Raw genomic sequence first — 27,111 nt, 5'->3', positions numbered from 1 at the left:
AAAAAACAAAAACACCCCAAAAAAACAACCAACCAAACAACAACGACAAAAAACAACAACAAAAAACCCAACCTAACCAAACAAAAAAAACCTTTAAAAAATCCTAAAGGGTGTTTTTAATCCCTCCCAGGGAAAAGTTGTATTCTAACATATGGTAATTCTGTGACATCTGGTAAAGAGAATGAAATCCCATCTAACTTCACCTCAGGCTCTGTACCAGCAAATAATACAGGACAGGACACCCTTCCTCCCCCAGTTCTGCAATGACAGCAGCATGTTGGTTTTGTCTCTGTGACTGTTAAAAGGTTTTTCACACTGGACTTGGGCATAACATGTCTTGGGCTAAGAGCAGAATTTACCTCTTTGCCTTTGGTATGGTAAATCTATAAATATGAAACTATGCCCTGTTTTTCCTCCCTTTCCTCTTCTGCTCTAGAATCAGCAGAAACCTTGTTCCTGACTTGCCAGAAAGCAAGAGGTCTATGTATAGATACAAGGATTTGCACCAAAATATCTACTTGATATCAGTTTGTAAATTAATAGAACTTTACAAAGATTCATCTAAAAGAATGCTGGTTTAGAAATGTCTATGATGTGAGATCCTGAATAACTGTCCATTTTGGCAAGAAAAAGAATTGTTTTGTAATTTTTCATTGTAAGATTTATCTGGAGAATCAAATTTATCACTAGCATAATAAGTGTGTGTGAGTTCACCATCTTTAACGCAGTGGCATCTATTTAGGTTAGCAGCAAGTTTAGGAGTCTTAAGTTAGAAATCAAAACCTGGGTACGCAGCTGACTGAAGCAATCCTGCTCTCAAATGCTGAATGTGCGTAGCTCTCATTTATAGTAAGAAAGGGAACAGCACCTAGGTGTTAATACATATTTATTCTATTTAGGAATCAAAATATCTTCAAAGTTTAGTTTGGTCCCTTACTGAAAGAGCTACAAAGCTCCCTTCAGAATAGATAAAACTATTTCTTCAAGTATTTTCCAATGCAGAACTCTAACTTGTATGTTTTCGTCTTCAGACTCGAATACCAGATCCACAGATAAAGCTACCATAATGCTTTAGAAAAAATAACAATCTTAAGCTAATGTTTTAAATAACGAACCATTTAACTGACCATTCTCATGCAAAAAATTAGGATTTAAGTAAGTTAGCTTTTGTCCATGTTACCATCTGAAGCCCAAAGAAAATTTACATACAGCTGATTTGCCTCCTTGCTACTTTTTCTACAATATAACTTGTTCGATGTCTTAAGAATATATCATATATGCCCTGTGAATCACTGAGGTATTCCTCCATTTATACCTGGTGTCATCTGCAACCAGAAATGGATTTGAGACCTCTTAGGATTCTGGGTGTAAATAGGAAGAAGTAACTGCAAGTTCAAGATTTTCTTATCTTTCAGAATACAGCAAATTAATTATTTGAAAGTCCTCACTTATTATTTCATCTCCCGTTTTACAATGCAAATTCAAAAGTAAACCTCCTTGTCAAGAAAATGAATGATTAGCATTTATACAGTGTTTTATCAATTCAAACAAATGTGTAAGCATGTCAGTCCTACAAACCCTCCTTTCTTAGCATACTAAAGACCACAAGATTGGGCCACCAATATAATTCAGTGGCATGACCTAATCCAAGGACTAGACATTTTGTTTTCTTCTTTGTTTTCCAAATTATGTGTGTACCGATTTCTCTGGGCAGCATGGGCTTCACACTCAGCACAACGGGACGTCACTTTTGGTATGGAAATTAAATCACAAATTTTAACATTTATGGAGCCCCTTCGGACTTACACCAGCACACCTAAACTCAGAATTGTCCTTCCATAGATAGCACTTCTTCTGGTGCTGCAAGGAGTTCGCAAACACACATCATGTCCAACTGCATGTTTCCTGACTATTTGTAGTTGTAGCCTTGATGAGCAGACAGAAAGGTCCCTGAAACAACACTTCTGTCCTGTGTGCACCCCACAGTGGCAGGTACACGTTTCATGAAGCCTCAGAGCAGAAAATATGAGCACTCATGAAGTCTGAGTTGGAGGGAGAAAGAACCTTCTGCAAGGAACCTGGTATTCTGCATATACATTTGGAAATATAAAAAGAGTGGGGAACATGCATTCCCTGGCATCAGCAGCTCTGGGTTAACTGCAATAAAACAAACAATCAGAGAAGCAAACCCCAGCCTTGCTTCCACAGCCACCGCAGGGAAAGGGCTTATTTTGCAACCCTCCTGCTTGTGCAAATAGCCCCATGGAAGGAAAAGGGAACACTGGCACAGGTCATTGGAGCAGCTGCCCCTAAGCAAGTGCTCCTGTGTGAGCACATCCCTTCCTTGTGGACTTTTGACATATCTTACTGCTCCTCATCACATAGGCTTCAGCTTTAGCAAACTAGATTTCCAACCAACAACCAAAACCATAAAACCCCAACCCACTTTGCCACCTAAACTGAAGCAAAGCTCCTAAAATGAGTCCTCGATTCAATTACCCATGACATATAAGGAGAAGTTTAATAAATAAATTAGTAAAGCTAAACCAGGCTGCAGCCTGGTAGACACAGTAGAGTTGAACACCTATACCCCTTAATATACATGACACGAGAATTCACACATTAACAACAGGTTAGGAGTGATAAGTATGGGTCAGCAGTCTTTTTGGTTTTAAGCTGGGAGTTGCATCTACCTGCAGAATGATAAGACAGCTTCATTTCTAATTGCACCAATCTTGACCTAGTAGACCTTGCATCCACTGAAGTCGATGGATTTGAACCAACAACCAAGAGAGGAGATGAATAAAAACACCCTTGCAAAAGTATTTAGCATTTACTTTCCTTTTAAAGAAAAGAACTTTTTTCTTTTTTTTTTTAATGGACTTCTAACTTCTCATACCAATGTGCTATATATGACTGTACACACAACAGGAAGGCTGTTAAGCACGGCAGAAAGGTAGCATGTATTGCACAACCAGTGGAAATACTTGAAGAAAACTGCTAGAACTCTACAAACTATTTTTAATTAAAAGCATCCAATATCTCAGCAAGCAGCTGATAATTAGCTTCATTATTGTAATTTAATATGCTAGACTTCACAATCTCTGTGTATGACTCTACTTCAGAACCATTTTAATTCTATTTTTAATTTCTGCCTCATCACACAGCTCAATGTAAATAATAACTACAAGGATGAGAGGTGGTCCTTTCTGAAAATTGAAACCTGCGAGTCATAATAAGCACTTCAGTGTCCTTCCATTTCTGTTTTAAGAAAAACCCTCCAGGTATTTTAAAGAACTGCACTAAAACAATAAGAAGAAGGGTTTAAACTAAGTGGATCAATTTGTCTCCCTCTACACTAATTCCATATTCAGCATTTGCTACAAAGTCTCAGGAGATGTTTAGTTTATTCAGTTGTTTCTCTCTTCCTGCCTAGTGTAAATTCTGGTTAACTGCGCAACTTGACAATACAATTATGAGCATACAGTGAAATTTCAATGGAAAGCTCCTGTCTGCAAAATGAAGGAAGCACTGTAATTCAACACACAAGATTAAGAAAAGAACTCTGCTAACAGTACAAATGTGAAACATTTATATGTCTGGTATACGTAAAATTAATTTCCATGTTAGTGAGGGTGTAAGAAAAGTTGTCTCAAAAGATCCTACATAATTCTCAGTTCTTTGGGAATCCTTTTTCAAAGCACTGAAAATGATCTTTTATGCACGTGTATATTTTCCATATGCATTCTTCTTAGTATTCTACTGTGTTTGAGCTATATTCATGTAACAATTCATCGTTAAAGGACAAAAGAAAAGATCTGTTCTTTTATTGACTTTATGTGCAAATTACTGGACTTGCAAACATGAAAAGGCTCTTCCTTCAAGTTTTTGAATTGCAACCAGAGTCATTATAAACTGTTTCCAGAAGATGAGAAAAATATGAAGGTAATTTTCCTAATTAAGGCCACAGTTTATTAATGCATTAAACTCTGTCACCTTTATTCACTAAAAATAAAGCAGAAAAGTGTAATAAATTCACCGTGACAAAGGAAATGCACACATTTCCATCTTATAAATAAACGGCCTAAAACAAGGTGAGGTGTGTAAATTAAAGCACTCAATCTGAGAACACAGCACATTCTCAAGTGGCCAAATTGGGCTCCTGGATGTTCTTCCAGGGCTCTCACATGTGAGAAGGCAACCAGCAGATGCAAAACTGTATTTTTTGTATCCATATATATAAAGATGATTTTAAAAGTGTAGGATGCACAGCATATCTAAATATGCAATAGAAAAAACATAATCCTTCTATGTCTAGAATTGTTATTGCAGAGTACCCCCAACAATGTCAGTAGTTAATTCATCCAAATCATAGGAGGTTTCAATAACCCTGTTTTATGATCACAGAATTGCTTCCTAATTTCCCTTCTAACTATTCAAGCTCTTACAGATTATTAAAGGACATTATCAGCCTGAATAAGCATAAGGGAACTGTGTGATTTATTTTTTTCCCCTCAATAAACCTAAAAATAACTCCTAAAAAATTACTATAATTGAAATGAATTAGCAGATTTCTCCACACTACATGTTTCAGTTAACTCACTCTGCTTTTGCAAATATTTTGGACCCAATCCACTATGGACCATTCCAGCTTTATATACTGCAATTGCTCCACTGTTCTCAGCAAGTTGACACAAATGGAAAAATGAAGCAATGCAGCGGGAAATCAAATCTACCTTACGGAGCAAGTTTCTCTTTTACTGAGAAAGCCAGAGCAACAAGGATCACAAGAAGAAATGTAAATCTTTCACATGAAATACACTTCAAAACCAGCTAAAGAAGTGGACAGTTCCCACTGCTTAAAAAAAAAATGTGCCAATTTCAGTGTGACTGCTTTTCAAAAACTGCAGTCAAAATGGCCTTTTGGGGCATTTAGACAAGAAGCGTGAATGTACCATGCAAGTCCCAAACCCGTACTCTCTTATCTCCATGAATTTGCAGGGGTACAAATAAAGCTAAGAACATGCATGTATGTTTTCAGGACTAGGACCTATCTTTGCAGTCACTCCACTGTACTGGCAGTGACTGTCTCAGTGTAAAAAAACCTGCAAACCCCCCTGCAACCTCTTCTAGTTCACCGGCTTAAAGACTGGAGGAAGGTGTGTCTTAGAGGAGAAGGGGGAAGCAGAAGTTATTGGGCTTTTAATAACAAAGCATCAGAAAATACTCTCGGGCTAAAATAATTATTTCTAAGTTTAGGGAGCAAATAACACTCTTGTTGGCTCCTAGTTACATTTATGTATACGTTACAGACACAGGGACAACAACCCGCAGTTAACCTTGAAAGCAGGGAGTTTCCCAGCTGAAGTCAGTCCTTTTTACTGGATAGTCACTAGGAGATAAAACTCCTGAAACTACTTTGGACGAATGGAAGGTATTTAAAGTAGCCTCCTGTTTAAAAGTTGCCATAAAACTGACAAGACAGAGGCTGCCTATTTTGCCTCAGATGGAGTTCACACTCATCTCTAAATGCTATTCCAGCTGGGGAAAAAAATAGTCTTTGGATTAATCTTTGAAAAAAATACCAGTGAGGAATAGGTCTTTCCCCTTTCAACTTTTGCTTTGAGTTGCAAACATTCAAAAGCTCTTCCTAAAGAATCATAGTCCCAGAAAAACTGAATGACAGCCCTTACCGTCTCTTCCTCAACTGACACAATGTACTCCCGGTATCCTGAAGGTATGCAGCAACTGCATTTAACCCAGCAGTGTTTGTTCAGCAGCGCAGCCTCCTACTGTCTCTTGCTTATTTTTTGAGTGAGGAAGGATTCTGAGAGGAAGCAAATAATTCCCAAGCCTTTCTTTCTGTGTGATTTTACACTTCCTAGAAAAGTGGGGTTTGTTGACTGGGAGGAGAATTCCAGGGGAGCCCACTACAATGCCAGCAGCACATCCCACCATACACTCATAAGGATGACAACTTTTCCCAAATTGCTACAGTATGTTTTACTACTTTACCATATTTTCTTTGGTCTAATTCAATTACTTTTAATAATAGAGGAAAGTAATGACTGGTCAAAATGTAATCAAATACATATGTGAATCTTGACAGAAAAACAATAAAATTCACTATGGACCCAGCTCTTCTTGCACATAAAACAAGAGGAAAAGAAAAAAAATCCCACAGGTCTTCAGTGGAAGCTTTTCCTGACAAAGAGCCACACAATTAGGCTGTGATCCATGACTTTTGATATCCTCTGGACTTTTTAAGTAAGTGCTGCCAAAAACGACCTGCCAGAACAGCATACAATTCATTATGCCCTGTTGCTGAAATACAGACTGGACCCATTTCCTTGTTTTCTGCAAGATTGTGACGTTACTGTAAGAAGTACCTAAGCTCAAATAAAACATATCTGGAAATGTTTCTGGCCACATTTTGGAGTTATCCAATTTTAACAATGAGGAACAAGTTTTGTGTTGTAAAACTCTGTGGATTGATTCTTCACTTACATTTCTTCATTGCTATGCAGTGGAAGTGTCAGGCACACTAAGTTTTTGGTATTAAGGTCCACAAAAGAAAGGAAAACCGCTACAGTAACACTGAGATGGAGATTATTCCATTTTATTTTTTTGTTTGTTTGGTTTTTTTTTGTAATTGTAAAATGCATGTAACACAAGTGACAAAAGTGTCATTCATATGTATATAAGAAAATATGTAACCAGACCATTCCCAGAGCGAGCACTGGCAGCCAGAAGCTGAGGTGGGAAGTCACAGGTGTATGACAAGCTTGCCCATCCACTGCAACTCCTGAGTATGGGACCTACTGAAAATACATCAACTCACTTTACCTGCTAAGAGTTAACTAGCCACCCTGAGAAATACTCAGCTAGTATAAATGATGCACATGGGATTGGCATCTAAGCTTCTCCAGTTACTGGAAGTATGACTGGCAAAGAGACAGGAGTTCGCTGACCTCTCTTCACATTATTACATTGGGCCAGAAAGATTAGTGATTCCTCTTTAACTGCTGGGGTCCACCAGTTCTTCCTGACTGAATTAGGACAGTCAGTACAATTTCATATGATGACTTTGCATTCCTGTCGCTTCTCCTGGAAGCTGTACACACATACAGGTATCAGCGAAGGTTTGAAATCCTGGCTCCTGTGTCCACCACTGGACTTCCATTGACTTCAGGCTAGTCAGTCTTCTGCCTCGGTGGATAAACCTATCTTTTCCTTGGCTACTTATCTTAAATTTACCTTAGCATTAGGTATATAATTTCTAATTTTTTTTAATAAATTTGCAGGATATCAAACTAATTTAGGCAAATTTACTCCAAAAAATTACACCAATATTAATATTTGTGAAAAAATCTTTAAGGTTGGAAGCAAATCTGGAAAAAACAGAAACATGAACTAAGGAAAGTGCAGAGCTCTGCAGTATTTTGGGCACTTCCCTCCCTTCCCCTCTCCCCCCAGTTCTGCTAAGCACAGCTATCATTTGAAGAGTTCTTGGTCTTGCTCTACACTTAGCTTCTCATGTCCACATGCAGCAGCTTCAGACTTTGATAAAGCAACAAAGCATACAGCCATCAAACTAAAACTTGATAGATTTGCTAAGGATTGAGGTATCTTGAGGGAGTGGGGGCTAATGACAGTCTAAGCAGTATATCCTGTATTCTTTTAATTCACTTTTAAAACAAAGAGTTAAAATCAAAACATAACATGTCAATATTAGAAAGAAACTTCTGCATGTGAGTGATGACACCTTTTGGAAAAGGGACACGCTATGAACTCCTGTATGCTACTGTTATATTAATGCTACTGTTATATTAACTCATGAAGAGGAATACCAAGACTTTACAGGGGAACATGAACAAACCCATTCTCAATTTTCTGACCGACAATTTCCCTCATTACAGAACAGAAAAAAAAAAAAGCAAAATTACCTAAGGGCAAAAATTTGATTTAGAAAATTCAGAAGTAACTACATTTTCATACAAGAAAGCCATCCCATCCTGCATTTCACTAAGACTGAACATCTTAAACTCTGTGATTCACTACCAACGCAAGAGAGCAGTGCCACAAACCACTCAGAAATGTGCCCCAGCTCAGCTGGTTTGGAGGAATTCTAAGTACTTGGAAGGAACTTCAGCACTTATTTCTAAATGCAATATATTAATATGCTTTTTCTTTGCATGATTTCAATGATCGTTTATAATGTTTAACAGAGAGTCATAATGCATGGTGCTCCAGTATGTATGGGAATTACAATTGATGCGAGCAGTCAACTGAAGCTAACAGAGCATGCCTTTTAAAGGATTTGGCCCTTATAATGCATTACAGCTTCCAATTTTAAACTTAGGCTATTGAATATAGCAAATGGGTTGTTAAGATGAATGCAACAAATACAAACAGGATTAGATACCTGGCTTATTTCATTTGGGTGGATTTTGGAAAGCTGGACAGTAAAGGTATATGGATGTAACCTTGGTAGCATCTAACTATGAAAAAGAAAAATACCTAGCCAGGAAGCTCTCATTCTAACTTCTGATCCCTACACAAAGTCCTTTGGAAACACTACTTAAAACTAAAACCAAACAACATTATGTTCCTTTACAATAATTTACATAGTTTAAAGATAATTTGCAATCATAAACTACAGTTATTTTCTAACAGAGTATTATTAACTCTTTAACAATTTGGGAAGCAGAATGCTTTGCACAACCTTTTGGCAGCATCACCATACCTTTTAGCCCAAGGCAGAAAAGTAATCCAAGAAGTAATCAAGTTTCTTGAAGCACAGAATTAAAAGTTTCCTTAGAATTGACTGCTGCAGTGGGAAGTTGCTTCTTCACATACACCGTTTCTAACTACACGCATCTTCTTTAGAAACGACTACACAGCGAAACATCCCTTCACAGAGGGTAACTTGGCGGAGACTGGTGAAAGAAAACCTCCAGCTGTGACAGGCTGTGTCGCAAGGAGGAAAACTTCTGGTGGCCCCGCTATTCGGAAGTCAGCAACTTCTCCTCTTAACGCCGTTCCCCGCAAGCGCGCAAGGGCTGCTAGTTTTACAAGTTCTTAATGGCTTCTACAACCTCCGTACCTGCCTCCCCGCTGCAAATTCCAGGCGCCAACAATTCGAACTGGGGCTTTGAATGAGCCGAGGTGCTGCAGTTGACATGAGGAGGCGAGAACGACTGGCCCGCACCCGCTCCTGCACGGGGGCAACGCTCCCACCGCCCCGCCGCCTCCCCCTCTTTCGAATCAATGAACACCCCTTCCCGGCCGGCGCCTGACGGCTGCTGATCTCTGACATTTCAAGGGAGCGCTACAGAACTCCTGGATCACACCCCAACAGCAATGTTTTCAAATGAAAAAAAAAAAGGGGTTCAAAATAAAAAAAAAAAACAACAACAACAAAAAAAAATCAAACAAAAAGCCGGTGGGACGCGGAAGAGGGGAACAAGGGATGGGATGGGATGGGATGGGATGGGATGACCTGCCTGTTGGGCTCCGCAGACTCCGCTTTACGTTCCCGACAACTTCTCTCCGGCAGCGCCGGCTCCGCGCAGCCCCTCCTCACCCCTCCCCCGCCGCACACGCTCGGGGCTGACCCCTCGCCTACCCCCGGGGTCTGCGGCAGGTGCCTGCCCGGGACCCCTCCGCTCCGCGGTACCTGCTACACCGGGGCCGGGGTCAGCGGCAGCTGTGGCGGCGCGGCTCGCCGCCGCTCCATGTGCCGGCGCTGCCCCGCCGGCGGCGGCTCCAAGCCCGGTCCCTCCCCCGCTGCTCCCGCCCGCTCTCCGCCCCACTCCGCAGCCGCGCACGCCGGCGCCCCTGTCGCGGCCGCCCGGGCGGGCTGTGGAGGGGTTCTACCTGGCGAGGTGCTCTACCGGGGCCCCCGCAGGCTGCATCGATCTCGAGGCGCAGGAAGGGGGCCGGGCTCTGCGCCGCCCCGCCGGGCACTCCAGGGTCCCAGCTCCAGCTGTGCCGAGACTCTGAGGTCTCCCAGAGCAGCAGTCAGCACCCAGACACTGCAATACAGCTGGATGTGACCTGCCGGCAGATGCAGACATCCACCTGTGAGGCCTCAGAGCTGGTTAAAGTGGTCAGGTCATCCTTCATCCATCACAGTCCGGTTGTTCGCATCCCACACAAAATGTGTCCTACGCTTTTTCGGAACTTGGATTGAAGACTTGTATGATTAGAACAGAGGTGACTTACTTCAAATCGGTGGCAGAGGCAGTCACTGAAATCCAGACCTACTGCTTCAATGCAGAGGGCACGGTGAACCTGGCGGAAATCACTTAAGAATCAAGCACATACACACTCTGTGGAGGATCAGGATCTCATTTTTGCTTTGCCTCAGTTCCTCCTTTGTAAGATGAGGATAATAATAATTCCTTTCTCACATCCTATCTTTATCTGTGCCCAAATTACAAAAAAAAAAAAAAAAAAAAAGGTGTAATTTTATGCATGTGAGTAATCTCATTGACTTAAAAGGGACAATTCAGAAGTGCAAAGTTAAGCAAGCATGGAAACCTTGGAAAACGCTTTGGAACAGAAACTGTCTACTACTTATTAGGAGTTTATACTGTACAATGAAATGACGTCTCCAGTGCTAAGTTGGGCTTCTTTTAGAACAGAAATGGCAAGACTGTCCCTGGGGATTTATTTCAGGCATTCCTTCCCTCAGAGAAGCTCTGCAGACATGGTTGCTGTGTGTTACACAAGCTGGGGTAATACCCGGGTGTGCTCAAGGTTAAACAGGTATGCCCAGTACCTCTCAAGTTTTTGATTTTTCACACTTGTCTTTACAGAGATGCAGAACCCTCCTTTTACTGCAACTTATAAAAGGACTTTATGGACCTAACAGTGTTGAAACCCAGAGCCAAATCCTCCTATTTTTTCCATAATACCCCCACATTTGCCAGCAGGTTTGCATACAAGGAACAAAAGCGTTTGATCAGTGGAATCACATTCCAGTATTAAAAGAAATGAAAAAAAAAAAGGAAGAAAAAAAACATATCCACAGAACGGTGCCACCATAAGCTTAGCAGTTAGTACCTTTCTCCAGGAAATCCTAAAAAGTTCTGCCTCAGCAAGACTGGGAAATACAAGCAGGGAGTGCTTCACCAACCATGGAAGCTGATTAGCTCAAGGGAATGCAGCAACTTTTCACAGATATGTGTGTCTAGATAGTCTGAAGTAAAAGGACCTACACTCCACTGAGGATCATCAGTCTCAGAAGCACTTTGCTGCTCTCCTGTGCTCCAGCTGCTACAGGACCCGGAGGCCAGCGGCTATGAGCCCACTTCAGCCTATGGGGGGGGGGGGGGGGGGGGGGAAGGGAGGGGAAGCTGATTTGATACAGATATTTAAAGGCAAATTTGATGCTGTGCAAGCCCTGATTTCTCATTAACATTCAATAGGAGTTTTAAGGTCAGAATCAAGTTGCTGGACATGTATGAGGTAAGCCTGCTAAAGTCAAGTCTTGTAAGATGCTAAGCATCTTCTGTAACTCACTGTACTTAGGGTTATTAGCAGCTCCTAGGAGCTCTCAGGACTTAGGTGATGTTTGAAGATCCTTCTATGGCTGATGCCCATAAGAGTTACTAGCGGTACAGCCACGGCAGCACTGAGCTCACTGCTGGCAGGCTGCTGTCATGTACAGCCAGTTTCTTGCTGGGATAGTAGCAATGGGCAGTCTGAAGAGAGCTCTGCTGCCCCAGTGATGCTTACCAAGGCTAGAACTACTTCAGGAAGATCTGTTATGGGGTAGTTGCAGATATACACTTAGGCACTTGTCTGAGGATCCAAATTCTATAATCCATTTCTTGCAATATTTCCACTGACATTGCTGGGAATTTTAGATGAGCCAAAGTGGGTTGTAAAAGATGCAAGGTAGAGCAATGTATAGCAAAAAAGACAAAGTGGCCTTACATCTGTCTAGTTCATTGCCAGCTAAATATTATCTCAGACTAAATCTACTAATGAAACTTTTCCCTTGCTATCAGGTTTACTGTGGGAAGCACCTAATAAGGCTGCACAGAGGATGGTTTCCCTTAGAGTCATTCTTAAATACAAATAGTAAATGTTATTGCAGGAGGTACAATGTTTCGACTGCTGTGTATGACCATTTCCCACTCAGCGATTTCCTTTAGCAACCTTACCAACCTGAATTTTCAGACCAGTAGCAGGTCACATTCACACTGCTTCAGTCCATTACCATGCAGCTGATAATTAAATACAAATATACAACAGAAAAGTTTTGAAAATTGAGAATCAGCAGAAGAGTTTCTAGCATGGAGTGTGCATCTTCACTATAACGGCAGAGTGTGCCAGGTGGGTGCTCCTCATCTTGCCTTTCCACTGCAAGATATTCGTTGTGGTCCTAATTCTTCAGAGAATGGTCTGGGCACAGTGTCCAGAGGGTTTGCCTGCAATTGTAAATGTATTGGGAAAGTAGTCCTTAATCAGTTTGGAAATTCTGATCAAGATGAAGATGGTGAAGATTTATCTCCTGAAGCGTGGTGAATTTCCAGAGGCACAAAAGGGTAGCTAATGTTCTGTACAACCAGTGATCTCCCTCAAACAATGATTTCTACCGTAATTCTAAGTGTGACCAGCTTTGTTTCACAATCCTTATCACACCTGGTCCCCGAGAAACACCTCCCAGTTCCATCTTGCTCTCAGATGGTTCTTCATACTTTGCAGTCAGAAATCCCTAAGAAAATATCACAGACCTCACAATAAACAGCTGCTGGGCAGCTATTTGAATATAACATAGGAAACACAGATCACTGTTCCCATTCCACATGGTATCTAATATTTCATAGATCTTCCCTTGTTTATAATCTTTGATCAATAACTGTAGTCTGATACATTATTTTTTTTTTTTTAACTTCAGAAAAGAACTCTGTCACCTTTTAGCAAAGCTTTTACCTCAAAAGCGTCTCAAAGTTCCATGGTTTCCTCTCCTTATACATCATGGAAATAACCATCTGTGTTACTGACATATAAATACAAAACATCACAACCAAAATCTTCTTTCTTTCCCGTCAGTCAATTCAAGTAACTTTCCCCATTTGCACTGCTGTGCTCACTCCTCAGCCACTGTTGCAAGGCATCTATATTACCTTTCTCCTAACTTGTCTTACATTGGCTTCTCACTGTCCTTTACTTGATCTCTCCCATCATAATTGTTTCTCATTTACATATAAGCATTTGAAGCAATTGTCTCTAGGTTTTCTTCCCACATAGCTTTTCTTCACTGACTTCTTTGAGTTCAACTGCAAGTCCTTTGCTCTCTCCAGTGTATTTTCCACTGACTTCTACCATACTACTCTTTTTGAGTCACCCGTGTACAATTAGAAAGTGCCCCTTGTTGTTTCCTGTACCTCAGCCTCAAAATTCTTTCTTTGTGAGCTTGTTATCTAGATATCAGAGAAACTCTTGGTGCCTTATGGACACTACCACAAACACAAGACAAATAATGGTTGTAATAATGCAAGGAAATGTAGATGACAGCTGATCAGATGTGTGAGATTTTAATCTGTATGTAGGTGAGCAGAGAGAAAAAACAACAGTGGCTTGTTAACTTCTTTCCATTTTAGGAACAGAAAATGCAAAGAGAGGGGGTTTAGTTTCTAAAAGAAAGGTAGAAAAATATCCTCCAGTAAGGGAATGTAATAAGCTGAATGTCACTGCAGACATTCTTTTGGCATCAAGGGTAGATACATACTGTATGATCTGTGACTGACTGACTAAAGTGGAACCACAAAGTGAAATGGTATTTGCTATTCAGCAAGGAATATCTCAAATTTATTATATTTACAATTTTATATGTATTTACAATTTTAGTGGAACTAAAGACTCTAGTTATGGATGTACACATGCACACGTACATGCATACATGCAGAAAACACTTGGGATGGGTGTACCAAAGATGACATCAGTCCCACACATTGTATTATATCACTGGTTGAAAAACAGCTCATCCAAAACTTGTTATTTCTCCTGTTACTGATCCCTTCCAAACTTGAGAATTCATAAAGTATAGCTATAGCTATACTTTAGTTTAAATTTCTCAAGTAATTTTCCATTTTGGAAGAGTGATAAAACTTTCCTATGTATACAAAAGGGGCTGAATTAAGAAGGACTGTCACACTTCCCTTGTGCTATCCATTGCATCTGAAGTTCAAAGAATTAAAATTTTATTCTTTTTTTCTGCATACATAAGATGAAGGTACTCTGGGTCTGTAAACAGCGTGAAGATCACAGTGATCAGGACCTATCTACCCAGGCAGAGATGAAGATGCCCCTGAGCATAGTAAGATAGTGGACATATTCTAAGGTCAACACTTAATCAGGCATTTCTCCACTAACAGAGTTGTGTAAGACCTGACAGATGTTTCTCTTGAGAGACTACTGCCAAAATCAATCCTTCCTGAGAAAGTAGCTGGAAATGGGAAAAATATATAGGTCTGGTTTTGTATAGCCTCAATTTAATAAGAAAAGGAAGAAGTTCAAAATTCAGAATGATAGTTGACTGGTAAATGGATAGTTCATCCTCTTCCTCAACTACTTCTAGGATTACTCCCTAAAATTCACATGGACAGATTAAAAAACTTGAAAGAGCATATTGGTCTGATTTTCTGGCAAAGGTGAAATGAAACAAGTCTGCTGTCATTCCAATGCTGTCTACTAAGAAGCAGGAAGAAATGGAGAGTTGTGTTGATGAACCAATGTGTTGGTCACAGAGGTTTATTTTTTTCTTTTACTTTTTAATCTATCTTTTAAAGTCTCTGGGCTATTTTTTCAAATCAAAAATCTCTAATGAAGTCACATTAGAAAGATTCAGAAGTGTGCTATGCTCATTTTTTCAGAAAGGATAAACTACTAATAGTACTGCTAATACTTGAAGTATTGATCCAGCTTCACTGCTCATAAAACTTCTGTAAAAAAATGTTAATTTTTCCAAGTTAATTTATTACCAATAATTATTTAGTGGAGATCTCCTAACACTTGCATTACATGATGGTTCAACATTGAATTGTTTTATTTGATTATGTGAATCAATAATGTTGCTTCTGAACTACCAGAAAATGAAAAGAAAATCCTCATTCTAGTTAATCTAGTATTCATTCTGTGAGAGATTTGCTTCCACTGAACAATTCTATTAATAAAATTCAATTTAGCTTTACAGTAACTACACTCATTTGGACCTAGAAAGCAACACTGGTGTCTATGAGGTCTGCCATCTTCCACAGGACCCACCCTGCTCAGGAGACTGTTAAGATCCATGTATATAGTTAGTGATGAATTATAACTCCTGATACTTGCTGCATGCATGTACCAAATATCCTGAGTCTGGATAAGCAAACCCATATTCCCATATTAAGTAAACCATGTTCCTTGTCTTTGTGCCTTCTTGTTTCAATGTATTTCAATACAGAGCAGAGTGTACTTCTCCTCTCTGGATTATCTTATTTATAGTTAATGATGACAGGTATGTGGTGAGAGTGCCGTTGTGGTGAGAGTGCTGTTGTGATCTCTATCACTTGCTGGAAACCTTTTTTGTTTAACAGCAGTTAAGACTTTGTCTTGAGGAATCCAATGGGAAGATTTCTTCTATAATAAACAGAACAGTAAAGCAGAAGATTAGTATTGCAATTTACAAGCAATAGGCTTGGACACTCTGCTGCGCAGTTTTGAGTGAACCTCTCAGTCTGTAGCATAGTTCTCTGGAGAAAATGGCAATGATGTTGATACTTCTTTATTTCACAAGGTTATTCAGAGGACACCTGAATATCCTCTGATGAATAAACATTTGAAAATTTCAGGAAGTATGATAAAGGAATCCATTATAAGGGCATGTCTACAGGGCAGACTCAGGCTTCTATACTTTCAGATTGAGCTGGCCAGATGGCAATCCACCTGTGAGCTTGTGGTGAATTAACCTTGTCTGGCTGACCACCAAGCTGCTCCCTCACTCTCCTTCCTCAGGAGGACTCGGGGAGAAAACACAATGAAAAAGCTCATGGGTCAAGATAAGGACAGAGAGATAACCAGCTACCATGATGGGCAAACCAGACTCATCTTGGGGCAACTCCATCCAACTGCCTTCCTCTGCAAACCTTGCCACGTAAACCCAATTAGCTGGAAGACAAATAGCTATACTGATGCTAGCTTAAAGATGCAAGTGTGGCTGTTTGACTCCCAGTGTGGAGCTGCTTACTTCAGAAGATGCACAGCATAGCTAGGGAACTGTATCTCTTCCCTTTACCCAGGTGCAGGCATACCCTTTTGGCAGGTGATCAGCTTTTTACAACATGGCCCTCTAAAAAACTGTACTTCAGTTTATTTTTGTAATTTAGATTACCTGAAAATAAGCAGGTGCCACTCAGGGACTAGGTCTCTATCAAGTGTGGCAGTGTGCAAACAGTTCATGACCTATTTAATCAGACAACAGATAACCAACAGCTGCAACAGCTCAGGGAACTCGAGGAAATGGTGAGCTATTATAAGGCAAATGAATAGGCTGGGGCTTGAAGTGCAACATCATTGTAGCTGTTATAAAGCTTTGTAGGGACAAACAGGTTGGAGGGAGAAAATGAAGTAGCCATGATGATACATACAGACACAACCTTCCCAGCACCAAAAGTAACCAGAGAAAATGTTGATTTGGAAGGAGAATAAGCAGGCTGGGGAGAGGGGTCAGGGATACAAGAGCTTCCCAGCGGAAGCATAGTAAGTAAATCTTAGATTAAACCAAGGATGGAGAGCTGAGAGTAGATACGAAACCATGTTCAATGATGTTTCCAGCACATTGAATGGACATGACGAGGACAGGACAAGATGGCCTCGCCTTATCCCGGACAAGGGTGAGAGACAGCATTAAAGGTGACTGACACACAAGGTGATCTGAATTTAAACATGAATTTCGGTTACTGGCAGACTTAGGAAGAGCTTCAGCTGGGCAAACCCATGCAGAAAGAATCCACAGCTTTTAGGCATATTCTTTGGAACAGGAGACAATAAAGGTGGTTTGAAGGGAGAGTCATGTTATTTATTCTCGTCTGAAGCAACAAATATTATACATTGTTATTATGGAGTTGATCATGTCAAGAATAGATATTAACTGTGTAGCTGTCACAGCTCCTCTTTGGCCCATGCCTATCCCTTCCCTGGGTGTGTTCTTCATTGCGAGCGCCTCAGGAGACTGAAGATGGAGACGGGTGATATTAGGGTGAAATTAGCCATAAAAAAACCATTTAAATAAAAATGATTAACCCAGTGTTAGAGCTATTATGGGACAGAAAAGAAATGTCAGAGAAAAAAAATGTGTACCACAACTGCCCCATTACACTATAATTAGTTTATCTTTGTATAATTTATGGTTAGCTCTGTGTCAAGGAATTCAAGCAAGAAGAAACCCCTGGCCTGCAGCAAGGTTGATAGAGAGGAGCCGGTGATGTCCGGATTGCATGGAATTTTTGAGGGTGTTCTAGGAACTCAGATGTGCTCTGTCTTCAGAAATTGAAATTAAAGGGCTCCTTCTCGTACAAGTTCACTGACATCAAACTAATTACAAGCTAGGCACCTAAATATCTTCATAAATGTATGCTTAGTTTTTCATTTTTACCTTGGTATAGGTAAATACTTTTAGGAAGAATTTGGAGGACTTCTCACTGCTTACTTTATATAATCAGTGTAGCAGCTCTTGATAGGCATCAGCTGAATTTAATGAGAAATATTATTTATCTCAAGAAAGGTGAACAATTATTCTTTTTATGGTTCTCTAACTCCTTCTTCCCTTTAGAGACTAATATTTGACTAGAAAAATAATCATTAAGAGAGTTTATACTGTTAGATGAAAATCTAGCCCAGTTACCTGACTTAATGACACAAGCATGCAGTAATATGTATATATTGATGCCTTGAAGTGAATATCAGGATGTTTTGTCCTGCAAGGTAAATATTGATCAACATGTACAGTGTATTTTCCCTTTAGATCAATATGCCTGTTTCTTCTTAAATCAATAAGTACTTATTCTTACATAGACGAAAAGTTTGGCTCATAATTGGATGAAAGTGGGTATATAGTAAATGAGAACATTTTTCTTGCTTAACTCTAACAGTTGTGGGGCTCAGGGTTTTTAAAAAAATCAGGCTGAGCATGTAGAATGCTGCATATAAGGTTCAGAAAATACTGTCACTCACATCTCCTGGGATAATATAATAAGCATCCACGTATATGACCCAGTTTCTTAATAAGAGAACAATGGTGTTTGCTTAACTCAGCCAAAGCAGTCAATATCCCACATACATATCTCTGTTTTTTGGTTATATTTAACTTTCTTGGACTATTTTGTGCGTGTGTATGTTTACACAACAGGTACAAACATCCAAGGAATCTCTGCATCATAACTATCGCTCAGTTGCAACTGATAGCCTGACTTTGAAATATGACAGGAGGTGAGAATTTGACCATTATTTTGAAACCTCACCATGTTCAGAATCCACAAATTTTCATCTTTATTCTTCCTTATTCCAAATGCAGAAATCTTTTACTACAAAAGCTTTTCCCAACACTTTGTTGTTCACCTGGTTGCTGCTACAGGCTATTATTAGTAAAAAACCCCACAAACGGAACAAAATCAAAATCTGAACTCACCACTCCCAAAGTTCATCATATAAATAAATAAACTAGCCAGCTGTGAAAGTGCTATTCTCATCTATCTTAAGTGAGAATTTGGTCTAGTAGATCTCAGTCCAAAACCTATAATATTTCAAGGAAAAATGCGCCAGGAAACAAAGTTATGAATACTATTTAAATATGCAAAACCAAACAAAGTAACAAGACTCCTTTATGGTTATTCTGGCAGCTCCTTTTTTTTTTTTTTTATAAAGAATTCAGAAAGAAAGAAGTATCAGAAACACTGTTACATTTTGAAAATTTAAGAAGATAAATGGTTTATAAAAATAAAGCAACTTAAGATTATTAACTATGTTAAGGCAGAGGAAGTAAAAAGATTCATGAACACACACCTTTTAATATATCTTATGAATAAATGCATAACTAAGTAAAGTAATAAAAAAGTACTTTTACCCTCTAAAGAACTGCAATTAAAGTTCTCATTTCTCTCCTACTGCAGTAATACTTAACCAAAGTCAGAAGCTGTCTGATGAGTTTGGCTTGTAAGGGGAAACTTCAGTTTTCAATCTTCAGTACTGCCAGGTGAAAACACCTTCCAATTTATGTGATGCATTTATGCCACTACATTTGTTTTCCCCAAGTGAGTTGAGATATTAATGAATTTTATATAGTTTTGACTGCCTGCTATGTGGCAAATTAAGGTACTCTTGTTAGGACTAGTTTGCCATTAGGTTACATTTTTTTTTTGCCAGGATGGAATTTTCAGGCCATCTAAGGTAAGGCCAGTGTATGGTAGCACAGGCTTCATTAATCACTTATGCCTTTTTGGGGGAAATAGTTCCCCAGCCATATTTTTCCAGTGGAATTGCAAAGTGTAATACACACCTTCCACCACTTGTCAATGTGTTTTATACACCAGATTTCTGAGCTCTGAGTGAGACTGTGCAGGACTAAGCAATCTGCGTACCCAGTCTCCCACTGACAAGGGAGGTAGAGACTGAGTGGAGGAAAATTGGTGGTGGCTGCTGCTGGAGAGGCATAGGAAGAAGAACCCATCCAGCGGCCCCCAGGGTGAGTGGGAAATTGTTGGAGGAATCATGTTTTCTTTACTTATTCTGAGGGTACCACAGCAATTGGCTGTTTGACTGAAGCACTGCAAGTTGTACGTTCATAACACTGTTAACATTGCATGCATAATTTCATTATTATTAATAAACGGTGAAAAATAACAGTTAAATTGCAGTTCACTGTGCTATACCTGTTCACAACTTACAAGAGTGTAACAATTGCGAACTGGCCCAGTACAACCTCTATACTTCATGTAGTGCCAATTTGCCTCCTTTGTGTTCTGCGACTTTTCCTTCATCACTCCCACAGGCATGGGAATTTTACAATTATTTTCCTCCAGTTCTTCCAGTTTCCCCAGTGACCCCATCCACCCTATCATCCCTTGCTCTTCCTCACACCCATTCTCTCCCCCTTTGTTACTCTTCTGTATAATCCTTCCCGTCTGTTCCCATGCCAGTTCTGCAGCAGTCTCTCCCATCCTTGATTTCCCTTGCCTGTCTAGTTACCTCCTGCATTTCCCCTTTGTATCTGAACACATTGAGTGTACTGTCTGCAAGCACCGATAAGATTTCCTGTATTCCATTTCCACCCTAGAGTGTCTAATCTAGTTTCTGCACCTTTTTTACTCCATTGAAAGTACGAACAGCTTGTCCTTGGTCAGACCAGAGGACCATCTAACCCAATATTCTGTCTTACACAGAAGAAATGTATGTATTCTCTTACACAGAAGAATGGCTGAAAACAGATGCCTGTGAAATATTATCAATATGGGCAAGGATGTAGAGATATTCTCTTGCCTACCCCCAGCTGTTCTGCTCAAAATCTCTAGCGATCACTTTCCAGCAAATCTTCAGAGCCAGAACTTGCTTATTCTTTTCCTACTTGTCCTTTCTGCATCCTTTTGCATAATCTTTTTTTCTTGATGGCTTCAAAGCCAGTGCTGATTTTTGGTTCTCCACCTAGCTTCACATTTTTTGGAAGCCCTTCTCGTTCTTTTTTTAACCATTATTTTGGGGAAGGCTTCTATGCTCTCTCTCAGACCTCTTCCCTTCCAAAATAAGAGGCAAGGTGCTATTGCAATCACAATATTAGCTATCAACTGTTGAATATTGACAAACTCATTAAACAGACTTTTTTCTCCAGTTTCTGTCATTTTTTGCTCAAAATGAAATTTCAGCCTCCTCCAACATGTCTTTGTGTATATTTCTTTAAGCTCAAGCTTAGCAGTGCCAAAACAGGAGTCATTCCTCTCCCTGAAGTTTTGACCATGACCTCCTTCTGAACCATAGTACACCAAATCATCAATTTAGCAGTACTTGTCTTGGTAAAACATCTATTATTTCCAACACTTATACACATACAAGCAATATTTTAAGGCTCCTGAGCAGTGATGATAAATGCAACAAAAGTCTTGATTTTGCGTTTTTTTTTGCAATATATGAATGATTTTCCCAAGAAAGTGAAATACTAAAGAATTTATAGTAGTCTGAAATTAGATTATATGAATTCAAATTCTTTTTTTTTTTTTTTTTTCAGTTGGCGAGAGCCTCATTTAGTAATGAGATGAAGGATAAAGCCCAAAGCAATCAAGAACAATGTGAATGATGGAGATCATTCTGCTTGGGATAGAAGAAGCCTCCAGCTGCTTCTCCCAGCATTGCAAGAATCACTTCAGTAGGATGGGAGAAGCCAGTATTGTCTTGATTAACTGGGTGTGTAAAGTTTTTGGAGGGTTACTTTGCTTGAAGCACACACACAAAACACAAGACAGAGGAAATCATATCATTACCCACATGAGCCTGTGGTTTGGAAAGACGAGCGGTTGGCTTCCGGCAGCTGCAAGGAATGATGGGGAGTCAGATAGGGCCAGGCTGTCACACACTCCATATGCTTTTTCACAACACTTTTTTCCCCTCACTTTTCTTAAATGCAGTAAGCATGCTGTTCAAATCTGCCAGGAAAATGAATTACATAGGTGTGCCCTTGCTCAGCTATCAAATCCTTCTCTTCCAACCTACTAAATAAATAGAGGGGCTGTTGCATTCATGAAAAAATAAATAATGAAAGCAAGGTAAAATCGTTTTCATGCAAGCCCATACTAGAGAATCAAGAAGGTATTCATTTTATTTTGTGTATCTAGACAGTGATTTTAATGTTATGTAAATGCAGCAGGCAATTCCTAATCTATCCTGAAATGTATGTGTCAGAGCTCTTGTGTAGTACAGGTTACTGATGATAAAAACAAGATGTGTTTTTATACAAGGAAGGTGCATGATTACCAGCTTTAGAATTTTTTCTTTCATTACAAATTTAAAATAGGACAAGCCAGTGCAATGGAAACTGAGGGGTACCACCACAGAAAAAGCCAGTGCCTTTTCAGAGTCAAGTTTGACAAGCATTGTTTGCCTCTCTTCTTGAAACCAGAACAGCTAGAAGTGATAGCAGCCTCTTAGACTTTAAAACTGATTAAGTAGAAAAGCTTCTATTAATCTTTAGTACACCAGTGTTCCTCATTTTTCTTTCTTCTTTTTTTCTTCTTTTTTTTTTTTTCTTGTAAAAGGGAAACTTATCTTGTCTAAAGAATGTTCCAAACACTCTGCTGTGTTGAGGTTGTCATGATAAGACAATCTTAACATCAGGAGTCTTTTTTAGAGAGGAAGAAGAAGCTCAGATACAGGCAGGGTCCAAGCCTCAGATCCAACTGTCAAGGAAGCTGATGCGCAAAATGTCTTAAACTGACATTTATGTTGCTGTTATATGCTTAGGTAATTTGATAGAACAATCCAGAGTGTCAAACCAAGACTGATCTACCACTTCAACCTGGCAACTCCTCAGCTTGTGTTTCCCCAGTGAAGTCAGCACTCTGCTTTTACCCTACAAGCCAGCAGCGAGACCACGTGCACAGATTGTTCATCCACATAGTTCCTCTCCATCTCTCAGATTTACTTGTGCACCCTGCTGGTTGAATCCCTGCAACTCACATGCACCCCTGTGGAGTCATGAAAAGCACTCAGCTACAGGACCTAGCTCCAAGCCTCTTCCCCACTTGTATAAAGCTGTTAGGATTTAATAGGCAAGACAGGGACAGCATTTCCCTGAATGGTCAATACCTCAGTAGTTCGATGAACTGGCAATGTTCTCTTAGGCAAAGTCAGGCTCCTTCCTACAGACAGATGAGGAACTTGAACCCACGTCTCCTACAGATGTAACAAGCACCATCAGATAAAAATTTGTGGGGGGAGAGCAGGAAGCAGGGTGAGAGGAGGAACTGCTGCTGTGTCTTGTCAGAAAAAAAAAAAAAAAAAAAGCAGATATTGTAGGGTAAAACTAAACTATCAAAGGAGATTTCAGGGCTGTGGCCATCAAATACCATCCTGTGTTTCCTACCATGCTAGAGTCATATATGTGGCTGATTAAGAGTAAGCCTGTATGCTAGCTGCATGAGCAGAGCTGAGGTGCTTCCTTCCTTGTGCACTGACCTGGGTGGATCCTGTTCTAAGAAGTTCAGCAACACTGCCAGAGTCACCTGTGGCTTTTGCACTGAAGTAACTCTTCAGTGAAGCTCTGCACTAAAACTAGGGTGAAATCAACTTTAAAAGTCTGTAAGGAGCCCTGATGATGCCAGAACATTCTTTACTCCTGGGAATTAGGCAGCATGACACAGAGACAATGATATCTGCCCTAGCTGGTAGCAGTCTAGGGAACTTCCAAATTGTCATTTTACTTTAACTCTGCAACATCTTGTGTTGGAGACAATTTCCCATAAGGCCAAAGAAGGTCTAGGATCCAGCTATAGCTCTCTAATCCTATTTCTAACCACATAAAACCTGTTCATTCAATTCCACCATCATTTAGCATGAGATAAACTGGGAGAAACCACACAGAAACATCAATATAATCAAGGCTTCACTTGCAAGTGATACCAGTCAAAGGATTAGCCTTTTGTGAAAATCAAAGGTAATTTTATTGTATCCAGAGCTTCTACTACCAGGTATGGTATACAACTTTAAGCAGAGAAAACTTGAGGAAGGTCATATGGGATGGTGTGACTGAGCACCCAAGACTGGTTAGAACCCAAGCCAAGTAAACACAGAGAAGAAGCAAGCCCCAGGGATGAGGATGTGCAGCACAAAATCCCTCCAATTTTGCAAATCACTTCATCTATCCAACATGCAGCCAAGCCATCATCAGTTGGGTCTACAGACCAGTCCTCAGTCAAATTCACCAGTTTCTTACATTTTTGGATTTTTGGAAGCTTCGTTTTTCAAAGTGTCTTTGCTACTTGGAGAAGTGATCATGGAGTCCATTATGATGATGATGATGATGATGTCTTTTTATAATAGTGCTGAGGTGTAGAATTTGAGGTATACATGTCAGCTAAGACAGCTTTATTTAGAGCCCTTCAAACCCCCTAAATAAAAAAAAAACCAAACTGTAGATCTTTCACAGATTTATGCTCTTATCCCTGATAATGTCCTGTGCTAAAAAAATACTGTAGATATTTTCCAGAGGAAAGGACAATTTCTTTTTTTATTTCCTTTGTCCCTGTGAGTGAATTAAAATGTTCATTTCAGAAAAGAATGTACTTCTCATTCATAGTCAGCTTGAACCTTTGTACACTTCAATCTTCCTTCAACACTGGGTTTGAACTAATGAACAAGGATTTATGCATTCAGTGTTTATTGAGAAATGGTAACTAGCATATACTAGAATAATTCTAAAGAAAAGGTTTTAATGAAAAATCAGGGAACACATGGCACTCCTTATATAGGGATGCCTCACAGTGGTGGCTAAATTGTCCTGGTGAAACTGCATTGGCTTTTGTATGTCTAGTATTCCAGATAGCTCTGGGACACAAGGTTGAAACTCCTAATAATTACATAGGACTGAAACATAAGCTCATGTTTGAAACTGAGTCCCATATGACAATTTGACTTGCTATCTGTGATGGCCAATTTTAGGCTAAAACCTGTACAGAAGAGCCAGGGAAGCAGTAAATATGTGGAAACTATGCCTTTGGAGAGCAAAAATGCTGGTGAGCATAAACCGGCAAGGCCTTACTAAAATCAGCTGGCACTGTGCAAAGAATATGTAGGTCCTGTGCTATTACCAGGATGTATACCTCATTAGCCTAATCTACGACAAAATTAAGTGCACTACTTGGCCAAATAGGGCCTTATTGCACAAACAAGCACAGGGTGTTTTATCTATTCATGTTCCATGTTAGTGAAAAGAGAGACATCTCTCTTCTTGGTCTGAGCAAGAGTCTCAGTCTCAGGACAAGAAAATAAAGTGTGCTAATATCTCATGTGTAAACAATCAGGCACTCTGATGATGCTGATCCTCATTCAGAAAATGGGATCAAAAAGCAAAAAAACTCCAAGTAGCTTTGTGAGAGAGACAAAAGAAATTTTCATTTCATCAGAACGATCATGACTATCTCATTTTGAGAACAGCACTTAAAATATTTACTCAACATTACATCAACATTCATAATGTTTTGAACAAGTTTTCTGCATGGCCAAATAGTATGTAGACATTTGCAAAACAATTTGTCAACATTGCCTCTGAGGTGTGTTTTAATGAAAATGTGAAATTTCATAAAAAAAAAAAAAGGTTTAAATGCAAGCTTTCCAGATGCAGTCAGTAAGAAATTTAGCTGAGCAAAAATAGTACATTTGAATTCAAATGAGCTGTAAATACATGGTATCTAGCAGGAGTCTGTAAAAGCTATTTAGTAAAATAAGCAATATTCTATTGCAATACATTAAAAATTAGCTGTTTGGTGGAAGCTAAGGCATCTGGAGCCCGTTATTTTATATGAGCTGTGTACAAGGGAAGGCTTAGTTTGGCTGATGGTGTCAATGGAGTTATCAGAAATACAAGCATTTATCTAAGTAATTGCACAGCAGAAAACATTAAGAACTTGGCACATGTTAAAAATGATTCCTAATTAAAATGTTATTTAATAAACAGGCTCATTTTATTACTCATGGACTAAAAAAAAATTTAATAAGTGACTGCTAAACAAGTAATTATAAGGGTAATAAAGCTCTCTATTCTGATTAGAGAAAATATTCATTTCATGACCATCCAGTGATCCATTTTACACCACAGCTGTCAAAAGAGGCAGTATGCAACCATTTCAAGATGAACTATTGTTACTGTGTTTATGTAATATTAATATTACATTTTATAACAGGAATAATGCTCTCAAACTTGTTCTTAGGATTATTATAGATCAGTTTGCTTATACATAAACTGCTTAGCTCACAGGCACACTGATGCAGTTTTGATACTGGGGTTGTGAGGCACAAGGTGAATTTATAGCTTTCTGCCCGTCAGCATCCCTCAAAGCAGTGAGCACTACAAGACATGTGACAGTGAAAGTGTTTTCCACCTTCTCCCTACTTCCAATTATTAAAATCTTGGTAGAAAGGCCCAAATCTATGAGATGCTGATTACCCACCCTTTTCTCCCTGTTAGCTGGTATAATTCACCATCCCTGCAGGAACCTCTGAAATGTGCTCTGAAAGTTTGTGAGATGAAAAACTGGGGGTAGGGGGAAGGTAGTGGAATAACAAAAAATTACAGAAGAGGTTTAACACCTGTAAAACTAAGAGATTTTCAACCTAACCAGAGATCATGGTAGGTTACCTCCCTGTTGCTAGTTTAAGACCCTGTTTCCCTTCAACTTTCCCTTTTCAGTCTTGTTCAGAACATCCCCCCCACCTCCAGTAACTGTCTGCAAATTTTTGCTTTTCAGCTCTTTCAGGCAAAGGAGACCTGGATACTACTACAATGGGAAACTGATCTGGCTTCCAAACCATTTTCTGCCTTGTTTGTCGCATCTAAACTTGTACTTATCCAGCCATTGTGAAGACTAATTTCACTCACAGAAGGAAGTGCTCTCCCAGGAATTCTTAAAACAGGCTGTGAGCCATCTGTCTCATCTGCGTGCATTGGTAGAAACCAGGTAAGCCATGAAAACAAATTTCATAACTGAGATGGCCCACAGAAGTGTGCTATCAGTTATTCTCTATGTTTCCCTTTGTTTTCCCAGTAACTCATTTATGTTTTGTTCTATAACACAGGTGAGCAGCAACTGTTCAGCTCCACTGAGACTCAATATTGATACTGTATTACTAAAGAAGAACAGTCACTGTCCTTCCCTAAAGCAGGGTCACAGGAACAGGATGTGTTGTAGTGGGAGGATTTTTTTCCAGTCTCAGTAAGGCACGTATTTACCTTACCTAGTGTACTTGGAGATTATTTGCATTTTCCTTGCAGTCAGAAGATGTAGTTCATTTGAAACAAGGCTGCAGGATTAGTCCCCTTGCACTTGGAGTAATTTAGAGCAATGTCTGAATTCAGCCAGC

The 27,111-nt window shown here is 39.6% G+C and overlaps 1 protein-coding gene across 10 annotated transcripts in view; it reads right to left on the bottom strand.

Annotated features, from left to right (window-relative positions):
• IKZF1 (IKAROS family zinc finger 1) overlaps positions 1–27,111 on the bottom strand; it is a 106,348-nt gene that overhangs the window by 56,939 nt on the left and 22,298 nt on the right. The window contains exons 1-3 of one of the 10 annotated variants that reach the window (XM_062610890.1): positions 9,680–9,778; positions 9,107–9,342; positions 8,747–8,939 (exon numbers count right to left, since the gene is read on the bottom strand). The exons of 1 other annotated variant lie outside the window; for it this stretch is intronic. The gene's annotated coding sequence lies outside the window, so the exon portion shown is untranslated. Of the gene's footprint in view, positions 1–5,693; positions 6,630–6,722; positions 6,746–8,746; positions 9,343–9,679; positions 9,779–10,227; positions 10,374–27,111 lie in introns of those variants that run through there. 8 more of the 10 variants (XM_062610891.1, XM_062610888.1, XM_062610894.1 and 5 more) reach the window with 8 other exon arrangements.

Source organism: Pezoporus occidentalis, unplaced genomic scaffold (genome assembly GCF_034315485.1).
Source record: "Pezoporus occidentalis ecotype Australia unplaced genomic scaffold, CSIRO_AGI_Poc_V1 ctg15, whole genome shotgun sequence".
NCBI lineage: Eukaryota > Metazoa > Chordata > Aves > Psittaciformes > Psittacidae > Pezoporus > Pezoporus occidentalis.
This window is presented reverse-complemented; position numbering and strand designations above follow the sequence as displayed.